This window comes from Morus notabilis, unplaced genomic scaffold (assembly GCF_000414095.1).
Source record: "Morus notabilis unplaced genomic scaffold, ASM41409v2 Scaffold45, whole genome shotgun sequence".
In the NCBI taxonomy this organism is placed as follows: Eukaryota; Viridiplantae; Streptophyta; class Magnoliopsida; order Rosales; family Moraceae; genus Morus; species Morus notabilis.
Window position 1 is genome coordinate 1,553,811 of NW_010366164.1, and position 20,446 is coordinate 1,574,256.

At 30.4% G+C, this 20,446-nt stretch overlaps 1 pseudogene; it reads left to right on the forward strand.

Annotated features, from left to right (window-relative positions):
- The first annotated feature begins 18,697 nt into the window (after window positions 1-18,697).
- On the forward strand, window positions 18,698-19,685 carry LOC21410166 (annotated as a pseudogene).
- The last annotated feature ends 761 nt before the right edge of the window (window positions 19,686-20,446 follow it).

Sequence of the window (20,446 nt, forward strand, 5' to 3'; positions counted from 1 at the left end):
CGACTAGAATAGACCAAGAAACCAAACAAGAACCGACTGAACTGACCATGACCCGACCCAAAATCCCCGCAGAACCGACCAAACAGACAGAACCGACCAGAACCGACCAAAACTGACCTAAACCGACCAAGAACCGACCACCAACCGACCAAGAACTAATCTCACCAAGAACCGACCAGAACCGACCCCTCTCGACAAGACTGACTACGAACCGACCACTAGAAACGACTTAAAACCGACCTAGAACCGACTGAGAACAGACCAGAACCAAAACCGACTAAGAACCGACTATGAACAGACCAATGTTGCTTATATTAAGTTTTTGTTCTTGCAAAAATATATAAGAAAAAGTAAAACAAGAATATTACCTCAGCAGATTCCGTTGCCTCGTCGACAACTGTTCGGGAAATGGCCGTTTTAGTTGAGGAAGAAGAGCTGGTTTTTTATGCCATTTTAGTCAGATTTTGGTGAGCAGGTGGTCGGTTTTTGTGGTCGGGAATTTAGTGAGTGGTCGGGATTGGTTTTTGGTCAGTTTTAGTGGGAAGGGAGTCGGTTTTTGATGAACGGTCGGTGTTTGGTGAGTGGTCGGTCGGCCGAGACGAGAGAGATCAGAGAGTGGATCGGAGAGAGAGAGAGAGAAATAGGTGAGAGGAAAGCCGGCGGTCGGTCGTGAGGTTGGTGACTGATCGGAGAGCAAAGCCGGCAGTTGGCGAGAGGTGATCGGAGAGAAAAACCGGGGGTCGGTCGTGAGAGAGCTCAGTCGGGGGATAGAGGGTCGAGCGGTCGATTTCGGGGGGAAGAGAGGGTCGAGCGGCGGTCGGTTTTGTGAGGAATGAGATTTTTGAAAATGACCTAAGACTAATAGGACCCATTTTTTGCCACGTAAGATACACGTCATCATTTTTTTGTTATAAAAAAAAACTGGTCTATTTCCTCAAATTCTGATTTTCTCCGGTCTCTTTTATCAAATTTTCTCTTTTTTTCCTCCACCGTATCTCCTCTCCGTTTTCATATTTTTAGTTGTTGTGGGTTTCTTTTCCTTCTGCAATTTTTTCCCTCCACCGTATCTCCTCTCCATTTTCATATTTTTTGTTGTTGTGGGTTTCTTTTCCTTCTGCAACCTTCTAGATCTATTTTTTTTTTCGTTTTCATACCTGGAGCACATTATCTTGGTTATCATCTTATTTCCTTCTGTGACCTTCGTTTTGTTTACAATCTTCTAGATCTGGTTTTTTTTTTCATTTCTGGACCAATTTTCCTTTTTTTTTGTTTGTTTATTTGTACGACCTTCTACATCTCTCTGTTTTTTTTTTATTTCTGGACGACAGTTTTTTAGTTTTCATATTCTTTCGTTCTGTAATTTTTTGCAAATTTTTTTTCCCTTTCTGTGCCAGTATACATTTTTTGATTTTTCCTTTGGTTGTATATGCATGGTCGTTTTATATGTTTTTGCGTCGTTTGTTCTCTTCGTCTTCGGTTTGTATTTTTTTTTTTTATAGATTTTAGGGATTTGGTCATTTATTTCAAAATTTTAGGGCTTCATTTTATTTCTTCTGTCTATGCCTCTGAAGCAATTTTTTTTTTCTCCACCGTCTCTCCTCTCCATTTTCATATTTTTGGTTATTTTGGGGTTTTTTTTCTTCTGCAATCTTCTAGATCTATTTTTTTTGCGTTTTCATACTTGGGCCACATTTTCTTGGTTATCATCTCATTTCCTTCTGTGACCTTTGTTTTGTTTACAATCTTCTAGATCTGGTTTTGTTTTTTCATTTCTGGAGCAATTTCCCTCTCTTCTGTTTATTTATTTCTCCAACCTTCTACATCTCTCTGTTTTTTTTTTAATTTTTGGACCACATTTTTTGGGTTTTCATATTCTTTCTTTCTGTAATTTTGTGCAATTTTTTCCCCTTTCTGTACCAGTATAGATATTTTGATATTTCCCTTTGGTTGTATATGCATGGTCATTTTATCTGTTTTTGCGCCGTTTGTGCTCTTCGTCATCGGTTTGGTTTTTTTTTTTTATAGATTTTAGGGCCTTGGTTATTTATTTCAGATATATGTTTTTATCTATTTTATTTCTGTAATATTTGTTGTTATTTACACGTATTATTATTTATGTTAATTTTTTATTCTGACACATGCAATTTTTATCTCTTCGTTTGTATAATATATATTTACGATTTAACTGTTTGTTATTTACTGGTTACGCTTTGCGGTGGTGTTCATGCTATTAGACGTCTGTCGTTGATTAATCATTACTTTTATTAGTTTCTGTTTGCAGGAATTTGTATTCGACATTAAGGAAAACGTTGGTAACTTTCTGTATATATATTGTTTGTAAATCTGTTGCCATAATATTTTACATTTCAGTTTTAATCTTTCCGCTTTCTCACTGTTTAGAGAGGTTAATGATACTGGTTATTTCTTACTAACCTTACCGCCTCCTTTATAATCATTTCATCTATTTCTGCTGCTTAGTAATATTGGTTGCTTTCTCTGATCTATCCTTCTGCCTACGGTTCGTTGAATCAGGTACTTATTTTTTAATTTGGTTTGGTTGAAATGTTTCAGAATATTGATTTATAATGTTATCTTTGTTTGTTATACGACATATTTTACCCTTCTGTTCTATTCTCTCTGCTTTCTCACTGTTTAGAGAGGTTAATGATACTGGCTATTTCTTACTAACCTTACCGCCTCCTTTATAATCATTTCATCTATTTCTGCTGCTTAGTAATATTGGTTGCTTTCTCTGCTCTATCCTTCTGCCTGCGGTTCGTTGAATCAGGTACTTATTTTTTAATTTGCTTTCGTTGAAATGTTTCAGAATATTGATTTATAATGTTATGTTTGTTTGTTATATGACATATTTTATTCTGGTTATTTATATCCAAACAATTTCTTCTATTCTGGTTATGATGATGTTATATTTCATTTGTTATTAATATGTGCCGGGTAATTGTTAATACAGATATGACTATCATTGATGTTGCCCTATTTATTTTGGATTTATGCCAATATATTTTATTTTGTCTTTCGTTTTAGTTTTACTGTAATTTTGTACTTATAAAAAATGGTTATGTCTGTACCTCTATTTAGTATACTCCCGTCTGTTTTTTCTTTACTTCACTCTTTTTCATCTCTATTGTACTCTTGGTCGTTTACTGCTTTTCTTATTTTATTAACTGATCTTTATATCTACAAAAAATTATAAATCTTATTACAATATAATACCTTCCTTTATCAAAATTTTGGTTTCTTATATCAAAATATTTTATTATTTCCCGGTTGTGATGATGTTATATTTCGTTTATTGTTAACATGTGCCGAGTAAATGTTAATACAGATGTGGCTATCATTGATGTTGCCCTTATTATTTTGGACCTATGCCAATATATTTTATTTTGTACCTATGGATTCACTGTAGCATGAACAGTGAATCCGTCATCTCTTTTAGTATATGTATAATAAATAATATTGTATATTATTATTCTAAACTATACTATTTTTTGTTACATTTCTTAGTTATGGCATAAATTCCTTAATGATATAGATGGCAGCCGTGTATATTGCTAGATTTGTTTGTAAATACTTATGGTATATGTTCTTTACAATAAATGATTATAACCTGAACCAAATACTTATATATAATCTTATGTTTTTGCAAACGTTTATTTACTTATTTATGATTTCCACTTAATTTTCAGTATAATATAAAGCATATTTTATTTCTATACGTAGCTTTAATATATGTATATGATATATTAATGTAGCTAGATATATTGGATAAACTATTTGATTCCCATTCTTTTTTATATAATTATATCAATTTTTTCCCCTGATTTATTTACTTTTCCCTCCAGTCCGCCTTCCATCATTCATTATTATTCTTATTTGATTCACGAACATTTGATAAATACATAATGTTCAAAAATTTACTACAATTTAATGCCTTTATTTATCAAAAATTTATTGTTATTAATTATTAGCCATATGAGTTGTACTTAGAGATTCAGAAAGAATATGCGTTGTTTTTGTAGAATTTTTTAATATTTTATTTGTATACTAATTTTTCTTACTTATGGCATAAATTCCTTAATATCATAGATGGCAGCCGTGTGTATTGCTAGATTTGTTTGCAATTACTCATGGTATATGTTCTTCACAATAAATGATTATAACCTGAACCAAAAATTTATATATAAATTTATGTTTTTCCAAATGTTGCTTTATATATTTAGGATATTTACTCAATTTATAGTATAATATAAAGCATTAATCATATAACATCAACGTTTGTTGCCTACACTTGACTACTAATATTACTTCATTGACTCACATTTGTTACCTGTGCTTGACTACTTTCTTTTTCCAGTCCACCTTCGACCAGTCACTGCTATTCTTACTTCATTGATTAACATTTGATATCTACACATTGTTCTAAGTCTTTACTACAATTTAATGCCTTTATTTATTACAAATTTAGTTTTTAACATTCAAAAATTTTATTCTTTTACGGTTATAATGATGTTATATTTTCATTATTAACATGTGTCGGGAAATTAGCTACAAATTTGTGTCAGGAAATATTACAAGGCAAGATCCGAAAATTTCCTCACGAGGTCATGAAATGATTCAAAACTTCAAATTTATGATGTAATTGAGACTTAAGTTTGTATATAATTTTTTTCACTTATTTTGTTCCGGTTTTTTCCGGCAACCAGTTATAGATTTCCTTGCTTTCAATAAATGTAAAGTGATGTATATTATTGTCCATAACTATACTAATTTTCTTTACTTGAAGGCACAAATTGCCTATTAATATATTTAAAAACCATGTATATCATCAGATTTTGTATCATTCACTGATGTTATATGTTCTTAACATGTATATTCTAACATAAGAATACTCTTAGCATTATACGTGTTCATTTGTACTTTCCTAATTTGGAAACTCCGATTTTTTTTATCTTATACTTTTCTTAGTCTATTTTATATTTTTCAAAAATTTAGTTCCAATTTTTTAATTCGTTCAAATTTAGCCATATTTATTATATATATATATAACATATTAGTATAGCTACGTTTATATTAAAATAAATTTGTTTTATTTTATTCCTTATAATTTGTTTATTACATACTATATTCATTATGTGGTAATAAATTATTTTCCCTATTGTGTCAATTTCGAACAGATTTGGTCTTTTCTTATCTCCATATTCTATTGCTACGCTTCAATATCAATCGTTTCCCGCTCTATCTTCATAGCACAACATCATTTTTATATATATTCTGAATAGGTTAGCTGAAATTTGCTATTTACACAGTAGTCCAGGTATTCTTAAAATTTTATGCCGCTCTTATTTCAATATTTATTTATGATATTAGATATAATTACTGTTGATATTACTACATATATTTATATAATTTGTCTATAATAAAATATATTTTTTTAATAATATGAACTATTATTTCCTTCTCAATATGATATTATTATTACAAACTATTTGTACATTTATCATTTTATATCATTAATATTTTGCTATATTCATTTATTAAATATAAAATTTGCATAAATATTTACTTTTCATGTTATGTACGTTTAATTTATATTATTCATTACATAATATTTGTTTATTATATTTTGTCTAACATACTAATTAAATTTTTTTCATACTCCATAATTTTGTCTAACACAAATATAAAATTTACAAAATAATTTATCATATTACACTGTATTATTATACACAGATGGAGCCGAAAAGAAAAATTAAAAAAATGTCCACAAAATCTACCTACTGTACATGTCGTATCATCTCACATATGGACGAGGATTCAACAGTTGTAAATACTGATTACTCAAGTATATCAACGTTTAATACAAAAAATTCATCCACACTAATCCCTCGATCCAGAGTTGATGTGATAGAACATACGTCTCAAACTGAAAACAGACTTATGCAACATACGTCTGACACTGAAAGCAGACATATGCAATGTATGTCTGAAATTGAAAACATATCTTCTCAACTAGCTCTTCCATTAGCGTTTGAAAATCGTACACAAAATTGTAAATTTCTTATTCATACTAAATATAAAATTTTTAGAAGATAAAAAAAATTATTTATATAATTGTCTCATAAACTTACCTAATTTTTTTTTAGGTGATACTAATATGTACATCAACTTCAGAAATTGTTCCTACATCTGTCATTATTGTGGTGCTCTTTTTTGGCTTAATGAACGAATTAAAAAAAGTAATCCTCCTAAATTCAATCTTTGTTGTAGAGAAGGAAAAATTAGAATACCTTTTAGCAAACATATTCCCTCAATACTATATAATCTATTGGATTATTATGGAGGATCGTTAAGTACACACTTTCGAAAAAAATAAGAATTTATAATTCCATGTTTGCATTTACATCATTTGGAAGTAACATAGAAAATTTTCTAAAAAACTCTATCGGTCCTTATATTTTTAAAATAAGTGGACAAATACATCATTTACTAGGATCTCTTCTTCCAGTTGATAATAATCCTCCTAGATTTGCACAATTATATATATATGATACGGAAAATGAAATTGAAAATCGAATGGATTCATTCTCATTTGAAAATGAATCAAAAAATTTAATAAAAATAATAATAGAACATTTAATTACAATGTTAGATAATACAAATCAATTAGTAAAGATTTTTCGAATGATAAGAGATAGATACGAAGAAGATAAATTACCATCTATGAAATTAAAACTTATAAATCGAAAAACTACAGATAATAATCAATATGAATTACCAACTTCAAATGATATAGGGTCCGTTTAGTTCGTTGATTCGAGTTTTTAATTCGAGTTGAGATGTGACTTTATGTGAGAGTTTTTTACTGTAGCAAAAAAGTTAGATGTGATTGTTCCTGAGAGCTTTTTACTGTAGCAAAACTCGAATTCTAAACTCAAATCGGTGAAATGAACGGAGCCATAAGTTGTTTAATAGTTGGAGATATTGGTGAATACGAACAAGGAAGAGATATTATAATTGAAGATAGAACAAATTCCTTACAAAGAATTACAAAATTACATCCATCTTATATGTCTCTTCAATACCCACTATTATTTCCTTATGGAGAAGATGGTTATAAAACAGATTTAAAATATAATATAAATAATTCAAATAACACATACAAAAGAAAAAGAATTTCTATGAGAGAATTTTATTGTTATCAATTACTAGAACATCAAAATCAAAGTGATATCCTATTTAGAAGTGGAAGATTACTAAAACAATATATAGTTGATGCATACGCCTGTGTAGAAGAAGATAGATTTGATTATATTAGAAAAAATCAAAAAAATTTGAGATCTGAAATTTATCAAGGAATTTAAGATGCTATTACAAAAAGAGATACAAATGCACAAGCAATAGGTAAAAGAATTATTCTTCCTTCCAGTCATACTGGGAGTCCCAGATACATGATTCAAAACTATCATGATGCAATGGCAATTTGTAGATATTATGAAAATCCTGATTTATTTATAACATTTACATGTAATCTAAAATGGCCAGAAATTACTAGAGCTTTAACAAAAATACCTGGTTCTAATCCTGTTGATAGACCTGATATTATTACAAGACTTTTTAAAATGAAATTAGAACATTTTTTGTCGACGGTAAAAAAACAAAATATCTTTGGAAGAATTGTAGCACGTCAATATATTTTTTCTACATTTATGGGATTTTATTTATAAATATTAATAATAATATTTATTGTTTATACTAAAAATATCTAAAATATATTTATCTTCAAATTTTGTAGACTTGTACGTAGTTGAATTTCAGAAATGGGGTTTGCCACATTGTCATTTCCTATTTTTGTTACATACTGATGACAAATTACATGATCCATCAAAAATTGATAAATTTATTTCTGCCAAAATTCCTGACTCTAAAAAAAATAAACTTAATTATAATGTTGTAGCTGAATTTATGATGCATGGACCATGTGGAATAACAAAACTAACTGCTCAATGCATGAAAAACTCAGAATGTTCTAAAAAATTCCCGAAACAAATAAAAAACGAAACAAATATCGAAGAAAATGGATTTGTTAATTATAAAAGAAGAGATACAAATTTTTATGTTGAAAAAAATGGTATTAAATTAGATAATAGATATGTTGTTCCATATAACATAGATTTATGTCTTAAATATAATGCTCATATTAATGTAGAAATTTGTTTTCAGTCAATGCTTATAAAATATTTGTTTAAATATTTAACAAAAGGACCTGATAGAATAAAAGCAGTTATAGAAGAAAATATTTGTACAGAAAAGTGTGGAGAGAATTTTTATGAAGAAATATATGAGATAAAAAACTATATTAATTGTAGATATATAACACCTTATGAAGCATTATGACGCTTATATGATTATCCAATACATCATAGAACCCCAGCCATTCAACGTCTATCAATACATTTACCCAAAATACAAAACATAACATTCAAATCAAACCAACATCTTATTGATATAATGAAGCAACCAAATATTCATAAAACAACTCTGACAGAATGGATGGAAATAAACAAAAGTGATGTGAATGCTAGAAATCTAACTTATAATAATTTTCCAACTAAATATGTTTGGAATAATAGATATAAATATTGGTCATCTAGACAAACAGGACATACAATAGGTCGATCATATTATATTCACCCAAACTCTGGAGAACTGTATTATTTAAAATTATTACTAAATCATCGAAAATGAATAACAAGCTATGAAAATCTTCGAACTATTGATAACATAACATATGGAACATATCAGGCTACATGTTATGCACTAGGTTTATTAGGAGATGATAGAGAATGGGAACAATCTATATTAGAAGCATCTTTTTGGTCTACATCATTACAATTACGATATTTATTTATTATTATATTATTATTTTGCAATGTAAATAATCCATTGAAATTACTTCAAAAAAATTGGAAACTTATAACTGATGATATCTTATGCAAAATTAAAAAAAAATTTTAACAACCCATATTTTGAAATACCTGAAAATGAATTATATAACTTTATATTATATGAACTAGAAAAATTATTAAATCTAAATTCATCAACTTTATCTCATTTTAATATACCGCTTCCAACTGGTTCACTAATACAAGATTTAAATAATAAACTTTTAAGAGAAGAACTTAACTTTGACATAAATAAATTAAAAATGAAAAATTCTCTATTAGTACAAAATTTAAACAATGAACAACATATTATTTACCAAAAGATTTTAGACTCTGTTAATGATAAACAAAACAACTTATTTTTTATTTATGACCATGGAGGAACTGGAAAAACATATTTGTGGAATACAATTATAACAAATATTAGATCCAATAATGAAATAATTTTAGCTGTCGCATCTTCAGGAATAACATCATTATTATTGCCTAAAGGAAGAACTGCACATTCTAGATTTCGAATTCCACTATCAATAGATAAATTTTCAACATGTCATATAAAAAAAGGAACTCAATTAGCATATTTAATTGAAAAAATATCATTAATTTTATGGGACGAAGCACCTATAACTAATAAATATTATTTTGAAGCATTAGATAACACACTCCAGGATTTACAAAACAATTTTGATAAACCATTTGGTGGAATGACAGTTATTCTAGGAGGTGATTTTCGACAAATCTTACCAGTTTTACCTACAGGAATAAAAGAACACATAATAGATGCATGTAAAAATAATTCTTATTTATGGCCACACTTTCAGGTTTTAACATTAACAGAAAATATGCGATTAAAACATTTTAATACAACATCAAAAGAAAAAAATGAGATTGAAAATTTTTCAAAATGGACATTGGATATAGAAAATGGTACTGCTGAAGGAATAAAAGATTTAGAAAATGAAGATATTACATGGATAAAAATACCAGAAAAATACTTTGTAAATTTTGACCTAGATCCAATTGACAAAATAACAACATTAATATACGATAATTTCAACAACAATTTTAATAACATTGATTACCTAAAACAGCGTGCAATTGTAACACCAAAAAATAAAACTGCTGACAATATAAATAATTATATATTATCTTTAGTACCTAATGAGGCAAAAACTTATTATAGCTATGATACAATAATGCCTTCATTAGAAAACATAGAAGAACTAAATCTCTTATATCCTCAAGAATTTTTACACAATTTAAATTTCAACGGTTTACCACCACATGAACTAAATCTTAAACTCAGGACTCCAATAATGCTTCTAAGAAACTTAAATCAATCTGCTGGACTATGCAATAGAACAAGACTAATCATAACACAATTAACAAATAAAATAATAGAAGGACAGATCATTACTTCAAATAATATTTTTAAAAAAGTTTATATTCTAAGAATAGAAATGACTGTACATGAATCTAAATGGCCATTTACTTTGAAAAGACGACAATTCCCTATAAAGATATGTTATGCAATGACAATAAATAAAAGTTAGGGACAATCTTTGAATAAAGTTAGACTATTTTTAGAAAATCAGGTATTTAGCCATGGTCAATTATATGTTGCTTTATCCAGAGTAACTAATCCAAAAGGATTATATATATTACTTAATGATTCAAACAACAATTATCCTAATCATATGAAAAACATTGTCTACAAAGAAATCCTATATAACATCACATAAATAAATACATAAAAAATATATACTATCTTATATTCTTCATAACATTGAATTTTTTTTATATCACATATTTAACAATAAACTGAATAAAAATATTTATCATTATAACAACATCTTATTTGCTTATTTCAGGATTTACAGAAAATAACAACACCTATTCGTGCACTAAAACCAAATGAAGTGTATGAAACAATACAAGCACGAGTATGCAGAATATGGACAAACAACGATTTTGTCACAGGACGTCTGATAAGCCTTGACTGTATTCTGGTTGATGAAGAGGTACTAAAATTTTAGAATATTATATTACATATTATTTTATATAACATTTGTTAATATTGAATAAATTTCTATCCTTATTATTTATTTACAGCATGAAGCAATACAGGGAACAATTCGAGTATGTGATTCGGACTATATTTCTCAAAAAATTGAACAAGACAATATATACAATATTAGTAACTTTTATGTTACTGAAAATAAACCAACATACAAAGTTGTTCCACACACCAATTTGCACGAGCAACATCCTTTACTCCAATTATGGAAGACGCACCATATATCCCATTTCACAAATTCTACTTCATAGAATTTGACCAGCTATATCAAAGAATAAATAATACTGAGATATTAACAGGTAATATATGTTACCTAATTTATTTTATCATTATTATAAATATTTCTTGAATATTTATTTACAAAAGCCCCCTGTTTATATATAATATTAGATGTTATTGGAGTATTAACAAGTATCCAAGCACTCGAACATACACATGTCAGCACCAGACCAACAACACGGCGATCCATAGTGATACAAAACATTAGGTACAATAAATTTATACTTTTTTTCCTCACACTTTACTTTTATGATTCAATTTTATTAATCATTTTTATAAACAACATTTTTTCAACAGAAATGAACAACTACAGGTAAGCCTATGGGGACATAAAGCCGATCAATTTGATGAGAATGTACTCAAAACACTGAAGGCACCACTTGTGGCAGTTTGCTGAGCAATGTTGACGAAGCAATATCTAGGTATTTTTAACATTACTTTATTATAACATTTTTATATACATATATAAAAAAATATAGCATACATTTATTATTTACTCTATTATATTTCTAGGTAACTCATATGTTTCGAGTACATCAGCAACACTTTTCTATATTGACCCAGACATCCCGGAAACAACAACATTAAAGACAAGGTAAACACACACACACACACACACACACACACACACATATATACATTATATATTCAAATAAATTTATCATATTAGATAATCATAAATTATATTTATATTTTCCTTAACTTATTCGTATTTTTATACATACAGATTTTCCTATCAAAATCAACAAATTGAATTCCTACCACCACCAAAAACACCTATCCAAGCAATTGAAGAACAAACATCAGCAAACAGAAGAACAATAAACGAACTCAAAACATTGGATGCACAAAATAATCTTGTTAGTACTATTAACTTTCCGATTATTTTTTTACTACACTTAGTAAAAAATTTAAAACCACAATATTATATCTTTTATGCAAGGTGGGAAATTCACTATAAGAGCGACCATAGTAAACTTTTTAACATCTCAAGGATGGTTGTACAATTATTGTCCCAGATGTTATCGACAACTAAAACAGGCAAGAATAGGTTGGTGGTGCAACAATCATGGCCACATAAAATCAATACCATCTCCATGGTAATTAAATTTATTACCATATCATTTGTATTTATTATATATCTTTACTTACTTTAACAAAAAATTAATAACATTAAAAACATATTTATATACATGCTACAGGTACAGATTAACAATCCAAATTGAAGATCATACTGGAGACATGGAAGTTATCGCTTTTGGCAAAACCGCTCAGGCATTAATAAAAAAACTGTGTTCTGCACTAACAATTGACGAAGGCTTTACTGATCCATTTATAATACCACCAGCTATCGATCAGATCCGAGGACAATCAAAAATCTTCCAAGTCTTCTTTCAACAACGAGGAACCCAAATGAGCAAATTAATTTCCAAAATATTTGAAGACATCCATGTCCCATCATCGCCACCAAAACAGTTAACTACAGGAACAGAAAATCCACAAAGGTAAATAATGTTTTTTAAAAAATTTTATCAACTATACATAAATAATATTTTTATTATATTTATCACAATTTTAAAAATCTTATTATTTTTTAGCCCACAGGCAATACCATCATCATAGCTATCAATACCAATCACATTTGATCCACACACTCCAATACCAAAAAAACCTAGTACAAGGTAAGCATAATTCAACACAACATATATTATCAATTAATTTAAAAACATATCTACCAATTATTCTATTTTTTTAGCCCTGAATCAAGAACAACAAGACAATCTACAAAACGCCCAAAAACAAGGTAATATTTTTATAATATTTATTTTATACTATATAATTTAACCATCTTTATTTCTCTTAACACTTATATTTACAACTAATTTTCTCATTTTTATATTTACAGCTGAAAGAAATGAAATGATCAAGAACCACAACAGCATTATTTTTTATTCTGTACAATCTGTATATATATAAATATTATAAATAATAATACTATATATGTCTGTATAAATATGTTTGTACAAATTTTATATCCATCATATAATATAATACTGTATAATACATGTATATATATAAATATCTTTTAAATACAACTATCATATAATATAATACTCTATTCCGCAGCAACGCGCGGATTTCATGCTCATTATACATATACTAAAAGAGAGGGCGGGATTCACTGTTCATGCTACAGTGCAATGAACAGTGTATTTCCCGTTTTAGCCATGCTTTTTTGTTATGTTGAAATTTTAATTACCCTTATGTCCCATTTGTAAAATTACGATATTGCCCTCCCTTTTAGTTTCCTATCCGTTTATTTGCTGTGATCATTTTGGTCATTTACTGATTATTTTGCTTATTTCGTTTGTTTTCCTGTTATTCACTTTCTTTCATTCTTTTTTGTTTTCATCTCTCTCTCTCCTTCATTTGCTTCCTTCCGTAGCTTTCTGGATTCTTCTTCTCTAAAACTGAGCAGGGGTTTTTTTTATCCCCCTTTTTCGTTTGTTGATTTCGCTCATTTTTTCGATATGTCTCCCTATTGCCATTTATGTTTCCCGTTGATTTGCTTCTGTAATCTTCAGCTCCCTTTTTTTTTTACTGAGATTGGGGTTTTTTTTTAGATCTATTTTTTCTCTTTTGTTTTTTTTCCCTTCCACAACCTTTTAGATCTGTCTTTTTTCTTTCTTCGTTTGTTGATTTCGGTCATTTTTTCATTATTTCTTCCTGTTGCCATTTATGTTTCCGGTTGATTTGCTCCTGTAATCTTCAACGCCCTTTTTTTTTTACTGAGAATGGGGTTTTTTTTTCCCCTGGATCTATTTTTTTCCTTTTTGCAACCTTTTAGATCTGCTTATTTTTCTAAATATTTGGCCACATTTCTTTGTTTGTCGTGTTCCTTATTTTCCCAAATTTTTAGAATTTTTCTTCCTTTTCTAGATCTACATCTGTTTTTATTTTCCCGTACCTAGATTGAAGAGGAATAGGGTTTTTTTTTGGGTTCTTTCATTTTTATTATTTTCTAGATTTACGTTTGTCTTTTTTAGTTTCTGGATCTATATTTGTCCAATGTTTCCCCCTTGCAATGTTTTAGACCTGTATATTTTTCTAGGTTTTTGGCCACATTTCTTTGTTTCTCATTTTCCTTCTTTCTGCAACCTTCTAGATCCTTTTTTTTTTCCTCCTCGCCAGGTTTATTCGTTTTTCATTTTTTGTGTGTATATATATATTTATCGATGTTTTATATTTTATTTTCATCCTTTCGTTATATATGCATGGTACCTTTTTGTTTCATTACGTTATTAGTTACCTCCATAGTTCATTTTGTTGAATATTTTTGTCTTCCTTCCATGGTTTCGTTCATGTTTATTAGATCTATGTTTTGATTAATTTTTTTTTAGGCTGTTGGGTTATTTATTTTAGATCTGTGTTCGTTTTTTTTATGTTGTTCTGTTTTTTCCCTTCCTAATTTGTTATTCGACTATTATATTGGTGAAGAAAAAAAAGTTTTTTTTTAAAACAAATGTCTAATATTTGTCGTGATCTAAATGTGGTAATATTTATATTAATCTTTTACTTTGACACGTGTATTTTTAATTTTCCCATTTTGTATAATATCTAACCGAATAATAAGTGTTTATTATTTATTGGTTCTACCTTGCGGTGCTCTTCATGCATTGTGACAGATGTTGCTAACTAATCATCACTTTTATTGGTTTCTGTTTGTAGGGATTTGTATCCGAAGTTAAGCAAAACATGGGTAACTTTCTCTATATATACTGGATGTTACTATTTTACTATTGCTTTGTCTACGTTTCTCAGCTTATATTGTCTACCATATTCTGTTATCTCCGCTTTTCCACTCTTTAAAGACCATAATAATACTACATGTTTCTTACTACTCTTATCGCCTCCTTTATATATCTTTGTTCTATTCCTGCTGCTCAGTAATTTTCGTTGCTTTCTTTGACCTAGTAATTTTAGTTGCTTTCTTTCATCTATTGTTTTGCCCGTTGTCTGCTCAATCAAGTAATAACTTCTTCAGTTTAATTTGGTTGCTTTATTCTAGAATATTATTTTGTAATGTTATGTTTGTTCATTATATGAAATGTTTTATACTGCACTTTACTTTTTTCCTTCTCTAATCTACTCTCGGTTACCTGTTTCCGTTCTAAGTTGATTACCTGATATTTTATGTTTACAAACTTTTCTAAATCTTATTAAGATATAACTACCATTGCATTATACTGCATTCCGCAGCAACTTGCGGATCTCACACTCGTGAGCTCTAAAAGAGCAATGACGTAAATATAATTAGCAAAATGCTAAGGCCTGAGGGTAATGCTGGAACTTCGGGTCGGCGGGCCGCCCGAAGCCCGAATTTTTTCGGGCTCGGGCGGGCCGGCCCAATTCCCGCCCGCCCAAGCAAGAAATTCAGGTTCGGGCTCGGGCAGCCCGAATTTGACATGTCCACCCTTGCCCGCCGCCGTCTAACCACCATATACCGCCGTCCGCCGGGATTTTTTGAATTTTTCCGACCAAGCCCGAACTGCCCGACCCGAAAATTGCCCGAAAATTGGGTGTGCCCGAATTGCCCGACCTGAAGCCTGAATTTTTGATTTTTTTTGAATTTTGCCCGAATTTTTCCCGCCGGCCCGAATTGCCCGACCCGCCCGAGGTGCCCGAATTGCCCGAATACCCGAAAATGGCTAGTTTTTTGAATTTTGCCCGAAACCCGAGTTGCCCGAATTGCCCGAAAACCCGAAAACGGCTATTTTTTGAATTTTTACCCGAATTCTGCCCAAAAACCCGAGTTCGTGTGTTCATTTCAAATTGTAATATATATATATAAATTGTAATACTAAAATCTCGGGCGGGTCGGGTTCGGGCTCGGGCAAATCCTCGAGCTTTTAGGGCGGTCGCGGGCGGCCCGTCCAAAGTTCCAACACTACCTGAGGGTAATAAATTTAGACAGTCAACTGCAATATTTCTTTATTTACAAACATTAATATTAATATGTTCACATTAAATCGTTTTCGTTTCTGTTGACTGCAGACTAACCGCGGAGAATCCTATCCCCATATACCTTATGAAGATTCACGGGCCGGGCTCAAGTGGGTCGCTTCTCACGCCAGTATTAGTTAGAGCTCCGAGCCCATGCTCAATGAGCATGCTGATTTGGGCTGGGTGTTGTTGAGTGGAGATAGTGCTAAGTGTTGAGGCCAATATTGTCAGCAAATGTTGGTGCAAGCTGGTGAAGAGAGTTTACGTGAGAAAGTGAAGTTAGTTGGAGCTTCTTCTCTAGTTCATCCTCACATTTTGCCAAGAGAGAGGGCGGTGATCCAGAAAAGATGCGGTTTTTTGTTTGCCCGGCGACGACTGGTTCGAGTGATCCGAGGATAAACCTCCGAGGTTGGCAAGGCTCGGGTGTGGTAGGGTGCTGATTTGTGTTGCCGAGATGGATGGTATGAGAGATAGAGGATTGTTTTATTATGAGAGTTTTATTCTCGTATCGTATCATATCATATCACAATTACCATAAGATGGTGTAATTGTCCATGCACAAAACATCTTATCAATATCTACATAATATAAAAGGGTAGAAAAGGATATTCACAGTGCGTTTTGGAATGCATAGTTTTAATTTTCTTTTTCTTTTTTTAAATATCTTTCTCCCTTCTTTCTTTTTCTTTCCTTTTCTTTTGTTTTTTTTTTAAGATTTTTTTTTTTTTGCTTTCTTTCTCTTGCATTACTTTTATTTTATCTTTTATCTACTATAGTTTGTTACCTTAAAACCACTTAAATCTTTATTTCTATTTAACTCTGCAATTTTTGTGTTTTATTTTTTTATTCATTTTTTAACTCTATTTGTTCACCATTGTATTTTACAAATGATTTTTTTTTTTTACATTTTTTCTTTTAAAAAAAAATCTTTTTCATTTCTTTCTAACTCCATTCTTTATCTTTCTATTTGAACTTTCTTTTTCCATTCTTTTTTAACTCTATTTGTGAATGCATATCTCTTATGAATGGCGTTTTACATTTCTTTCTTTTTGCTTTCGTTTTTTTCCCCTATCTTTTTGGCACCATTTGTGTACCATAGTAACTTACACTAAGAGCCCGTTTAGTTCGCTGATTCGAGTTTTTAATTCGAGTTAAGATGTGATTTTATGTGAGAGCCTTTTACTATAGTAAAAGGTTAGATGTGACTGTTTCTGATAACTTTTTACTGTAGCAAAACTCGAATTCTAAACTCAAATCGGTGAAATGAACGGGACCTAATATTACTGATTTTTCCTTTTTGTTTATCTTTTACTCTCATTCTCTCTCTTAGATTTCTTGAACATCAAATCTAAATTTTCTAATCAGAATATTTTCCTTTCTTGTGCTTATTTTCTTTTTATTTTAATATCTTATAATTCAAAATGTTTCATCAATTTAATCCTATAAGCTTTTAACTTACACTATTATTTATATACTCGTTTTAAATTTTCTCAATAAACTTATTTTTATATATTTTATTTTTTGTATTATGCGTTATTAAAATTTTAATTACAACTCCATATTGCATCGCATCTAGTTAAACTAGTTATATAACAAAATAGACATTATTTGTTGTGTTAACTACGGTAAAAATTATTGTACCGAAGCCAATTGAATGTAATATCATATATCTATGTATATATACATTAAAGTGCACAGTTCCAATAGGGCGCATATAAGAAAACTAGATCTCAGTGGGAAAGAAACATGTCACGGAAATTTTTTTGACTTAGGAGTTGTATAATAGAAGTTAAGAATTATTATGTATAATTAATTAGAATTATTGACCGAGAACTATTAACCAATTAATTATCTCACTTTGGAGGGAGTAAAAGGAAAGGCTCAGCAATAGCCAAGTCATCAGCCAATCGAGCTACATGAGAAATGCATTGCATTTGGATGAGAAAGTATATACGCACAAGTCTTATTTAGACCCTACCTCATGTTGAAAGGAGTGCCAACAGCCAGATTCTATCCCATAAATGAAGGACTCGTTTCGTTACTGATTTAAATTAAGATATAATTTTATATGAAAATTTTTTACTGTAATAAAAAAATTAAATATAATTATTTTTAAAAATTTTTTACTATAATAAAATTTAAATTTTAAATTTAAATTGGTAAAATAAACTGAGTTAAGTCTGTCACTCCATCATTTTTCTATTTATTTAATATATCTCCATTGTTGATTCACGTAAGTGTACAGTAACTTATCGGTAAGGATTTTAATAAATCTCTATTATCATTATCACTTGTAACTGTTGCACTCCAATCTCCTTCTACAAATACACACAATTCAAAAGTTTTATAGAATCAATTCTCATCCCCAATCTTATTCTCATCTTTTGGTTCTTAACAATGGATTCAGGTGCCGAAATTGTTCTCGACTTCAGTCCATATTTCCGGGCGTACAAGGACGGACATGTAGAAAAATTCTTCGGTAGGGACGTGGTACCTCCCGGTACCGATCGCGTCACCGGAGTTTCCTCAAAAGACGTCCAGATTTTCCCGGAGACCGGCGTTTCAGCACGTGTTTTCGTCCCGACAACCATTAGTCCCGGGGAAAAGCTTCCACTTCTGGTTTATTTCCACGGCGGTGGTTTTGTTGTCGGTTCACCCTTTTGTTCCGTTTACCACAATTTCGTTACTTCTTTAGTCAAGGAAGCCGAAGTCGTTGTCGTTTCTGTTGACTACCGATTAGCTCCGGAGTATCCTGTCCCCATAGCTTATGAAGATTCATGGGCCGCTTCTCACGCCAGTGGTTCGGGCCCTGAGCCCATCCTCAATGAGCATGCTGATTTGAGCCGGGTGTTTTTGAGTGGAGATAGTGCTGGGGGCAATATTGTCCATAACATGGTGGCGCAAGCTGGTGAAGAAAGCTTAGGTGAGAAAGTGACGTTACTAGGGTCTTGTTTGATTCACCCTCATTTTATAAAGAGAGAAGGTGATGACTCGGAAAAGATATGGCGGCTTGCTTGCCCAACAACAAGCGGTTCGGGTGACCCGAGGATGAACCCGATCTCGGATGCGAGGTTGGCGAGGATTGGGTGTGGCAGGGTGTTGATCTGTCTTGCTGAGATCGATTGGTTGAGAGATGAGGGATTGTTTTATTATGAGACATTGGTTAAGAGCGGGTGGGGATGGAGAGGTGGAGATTTTTGAGACTCTTGGAGAGGGACATGAGTTTCATTTGTTCAACCCAAATTGCGAAAATGCCCTTGCCTTATTGAAAAGGTTAGCTTCGTTTATAAATCAACAATAGTTCGTGTGATGGCGACCATTGATGAGTTGATCAAATCAAAGAGTAAAGGTGATCGGGCAACTTTCTAAATATTATAATACTTTTCATAATAGTCTTCTTGCTAGAAATAAGGGACTTGTTTGTTACCCTTTTTGTTTTCATTTTTCACGTTTTTCAAAGTAAAAAATTAAAAATAAAAATGAAAAACGCGTTTGGCGAAGTTTGTGTTAGAAAACAAAAATAAAAACGTTTTTGTTTTCATTTTTCACGTTTTTCAAAGTAAAAAATTAAAAATAAAAATGAAAAACGCGTTTGGCGAAGTTTGTGTTAGAAAACAAAAATAAAAACGTTTTTGTTTTCATTTTTCACGTTTTTCAAAGTAAAAAATTAAAAATAAAAATGAAAAACGCGTTTGGCGAAGTTTGTGTTAGAAAACAAAAATAAAAACGTTTTTGTTTTCATTTTTCACGTTTTTCAAAGTAAAAAATTAAAAATAAAAATGAAAAACGCGTTTGGCGAAGTTTGTGTTAGAAAACAAAAATAAAAACGTTTTTGTTTTCATTTTTCACGTTTTTCAAAGTAAAAAATTAAAAATAAAAATGAAAAACGCGTTTGGCGAAGTTTGTGTTAGAAAACAAAAATAAAAACGTTTTTGTTTTCATTTTTCACGTTTTTCAAAGTAAAAAATTAAAAATAAAAATGAAAAACGCGTTTGGCGAAGTTTGTGTTAGAAAACAAAAATAAAAACGTTTTTGTTTTCATTTTTATACAAAAAACAAAAACGTTTTGGAACCAATTCCAAACGCACCAAAGACCTCTTTATGTAAGTAATTTCGAAGGGAA